Raw genomic sequence first — 4194 nt, forward strand, 5'->3', positions numbered from 1 at the left:
TAGTCTATCTGAGCCTTAATTTCTTGCTTTGCTCCATGGGGAAAATATCTGTCATGCCTACCTCCCAAGAGAGGCTCTAATGAAATAATGCACATGAGAGTGTTTGTAAACCACTTGCATTATCCGGAGGTAAGATATTACAGTATGGTTCCTATAATTTCACCTCAAAAATACTAAGATGTGGAAGGACAAGGTAAAGCTGTGAGCGAAGTAGTTATAATCTTGGAGATCTTTCTGTAGAAGGTGTCATTAAAGACAGAGACAACAACTAAGCAGGAAGGAACCGGTATGGGAAACACCAGTGCCTGGCACAGGGCCTGGGCATCATAAATATTCAATAGCCTTTATGCACAATGATTATGCTTAGGGATAGGATGGTTAGGTTGATGGTTTGGAGTTAAAGAAGATAACGTTTAGGGGAGAAAAAAAGAGAAGTATTATTGGAAGAAATGAGGAATAAAATTGTGGCAGGGGATAAAAAAAGCAGGTTGAAAGAGAGGAGGAAATGGGTGTTTGGAAATGAACAATAAACACATGAGACTTGAGTGAAGATTGCTCTCCTGCCTGCTATGGCCTTGTGGTTGTTGTTAGGTGAGGGCCCAGATGGGCCTCAGCCTATGTAAAATTAGGTGGATTTGGCTTCCTCAGTTTTACTTTGGCAGGCAACCAATAAACTGTTTAATTTAATTCTTACAGAGGCTCCAAAAGCCCCTACTGCAAGGCCTGGTTGCTTATTTCACAGAGAAAGAAGGGCAGAGACTAGACTAATTCAAAAAGTGTTTATTAAGCACCTATTATACTCCAGATACTGAGAATACAGAGATTTTTCCCATAAGGATTCCTAGTCTAAGGGGGAGAATAAAAACAAAATAAATGCATGATGAAGAAAGAATTTTGTATAGTGTGTTGTGGGCCACAAAGCAGGAAGGGCTCAGTTTACCTTGGGGAAACAGAAAAGGCGCATCAGGGGAAGCAACTTGAATTGAGTCTTGAAGTCTGAGTAGGCATCTCCCAGGTTGGTGGGAGTAGAGGAGGGTTGGGGGAAGGTAGGCATTCTGGGCAAATAGACAGCAAGAGTTTCTGGGAGCTGGTGAAATTTCAGGGAAATTCATGAGGTTGGGGCCAGGAAGAGATAAGTGATGTTGTTACAAAGAAACAGGAGACCCATGAAGATACTTCTTGGATGTACTGGTGAGAGATGATAAGGGCCTGCAATAGTTAGGGTTAGCAGGAATAGAGATGGGGGAGAGTAAAATAGATGCTAAGGAAGTGGAATTGTCAAGACTGTTTTTCAACTGGTGGTGATAGGAAAAGAAGAATATGATAAGAGGGAATGATGGAGAGAAAGAGAGAGAGAGACTGATCCAGTATGACTTCCTGGTTTTTGACTGGGGCAACCAGGTATATGATGGTGTCATTTACTACAATTTGGGGAACACAAGGAATGGAAGATTTGGGAAATACGATAAACTTGGTTTTCAACAAACCAAATTTGAGGTGCCTCTGGGAATTATAGAAGAGTACTTTATGGCCTACTTAATTGTCCACTGCTTTGCATATGTGAAAACTTTGATGTCTGAGGTCAAAGGAATTTTTAGTAGAGGAACTGTAAGCAAATTCAACCCAATTCAAAATAAGTTATTGAACATTTACTACGTGCCAGACACAGTGCGACACACACTAATCTCCAAGGGGGCAGAGACTCTATCTTGACTTGTTCACACTTTCATTCCAGTGCCTGGTACAGTGACTGATCCACAGTGGACATTTAATTAATATTTGTTGAATGACTAACCGAATGTATGAATGAATGTGTTTGATAGTGGGAATTCAACAATAATTATCTCCTGAATCCCTCCCTTGGGAGCTTGCTGTCTGTTTGAGGAGACAAATGCATTGACAAGCAGTATCGAACAGCATATTAATGCTTGAATAGAAGTTGTCTGTAAGGCAGTGAGGACTTAGAAGGGAGGGAGTGACTTACTCATTCCTCGTGCTGGGTTTTAAAGGGCATATATAAGTTTTCTAGGCAGAGAAGAGGAAAAGATATTTCAGAAAGAAGGAATAAACCATATAAAGGCTTATGGGGTGAAAGTGTATGGCGTGGTTCTCAGACTAGCAGTTTAGTGCAGCTGTGTGTCCACATGGCAATCATCATGCCTTTCATCCCCGTATAAGGAAATCTGGTCCATCCAAAGCCCTTGCTGAGGGGAAGCTCTGAGTATATTTGCTTTACACAAAATGAAAATGCTGTTCAGTGGTGGCCACTTACTCACCGGCAGATAAATCATAATCTGTCTAGCAGCCAAAAAGGTATACTTGAGTGGAACCATTGCCTAAATCAGAAGAAGCAGGGTCAGGTTCTCGCTATGATATGAGTATGTGTGTGTGTAGTGGTTTGGAAAATATAGAGAGAATCAGGCAGTTAGCCATAGGAGCAAATATGGAGAGAAGCCAGAGGTGCCAAGATGACCATAGGAAACAGAAGTTATAAAGTGGAAGCCACATGCCAGAGAAAAGATATGCTGAGCAGAGGGAGAAGCAATGTTTTTCAGAGTGGGAAGCAGATGGACCCAGATATCGGCCCATTATATCACATCTAGATATATCAAAAACCCATTTGCTGTCAACTACCACACATATTAAATTTTTCATTAGGAGGAGAACAGCCTATTATATTTACCCAGATATTTAAAATTTCTGTTTTCTTCCTTGTGTTCCATGTTTCCTGTTCATATAATTTCCTTTCTGTTTGAATAACTTCCTTTAGCAATTTTTTTTTTTATAACCAGTTTGCCGACAATGGAATCTCTTAATTTTTCTTCATCTGAAAATGTCTTTATTTCACCATAATTCCTCCAGGACATTTTGCTGGATTTAGAATCCTGAGATGACCCTTCTTTTCCTTCAGCAGTTAAAAAATATTCTACTTCTTTCTAGCCTCTATTGTCTCTGATGAGAATTCCATTCTTTTCTTTTTTTTTAATCATTGTTTCTCTGCAGGAAATGTGTCACTTTTCCTGGGCCACTTTCAAGATCTTTTTCTTTGTCTTTAGTGTTCAGTAGTTTGATTGTGATCTGCCTGGGTAAAGATTTTTTGTCTTTAAACAAAGATTTTTTGTCTTTAAACAAAGATTTCTTAGTTTTATCCTGTTAGTGATTTGCTGAGCATTCTGAATCTGTGTCCTATGTTGTCTAAGAAATTTGAGAAGTTTTAAGCCATTATGTCTTCATTTTTTTTCTATATTACACTTTTTCTGTCCTTCTTGGACTCTGAAGACATGAATATTCAACCTTTTGGTATTGTCCTACATCTTCTTGAAGTTCTGTTCACTTTTTTCAATCTTTTGTCCTCTGTGTTGTTCAAATTCCTTAGTTTCTATTATCCATATATAAGTTCATTAAATCTTTCCTTTGTCATCTCCTTTCTGTGGCTGAGATCATTTGGTGAATTAAAAAAAATTTACTTACTCTATTTTTCAGTTCTAAATTTGTTTTTAGTTCTTCTTTATTTTTTTTTATCTATTTCCTGAGACATTCTGTCTTTTCATTCATTTCAAGTGTTTTCTTGTTGGGGTATTTTATAATCATTTCTTTGACGTCTTTGTCAAATAATCTCAACATATGTGTTATTTTCACATTGGCATCTATTGCCTCTTCTTTTTTTTTAAATCTTATCTTTTTATTGTTTTTGCTTTTCAGGCAGTTAGCCATAGTAAAATTAATACTTGTGACAGTCTTGCCTAAAATTATAAATTAATTGTGCAGAGTTAAAAAGCAATGCAGTCTTCTAGTAAATTCATACAACATTTAGCTCATAAGAAACAAATTTTTATTTTTCATTATTAAATAGCATTCAAGGAAAATAAAGCTATCTTGAGATTTAAAATCTGAGAAATCTACAATCAAGAATTTTAGAAAGTGTATTAATAAGGTACAATTTAAATATTAATATATGCAGATTCCATTTCCCAGTTCTATTTAACATGAACATTAGCCTTGGTTAATTTTTCCCCATGACTTTGTAGAACAGGTATTCTCAACTGGGGCAACTTTGCCTTATAGCAGACACTTGGCATTTGCTGTCATTGTGACTGTGTTGGGGGGATGGGTGCTAATGGCATTTAGTGGTAGTAGGGCCCAAGGATGCTGCTAACCATCCTTTGTACACAAGTGAACCCCACAACAAAGAAT

This window comes from Pteropus vampyrus, unplaced genomic scaffold, assembly GCF_000151845.1.
Source record: "Pteropus vampyrus isolate Shadow unplaced genomic scaffold, Pvam_2.0 Scaffold50, whole genome shotgun sequence".
NCBI lineage: Eukaryota > Metazoa > Chordata > Mammalia > Chiroptera > Pteropodidae > Pteropus > Pteropus vampyrus.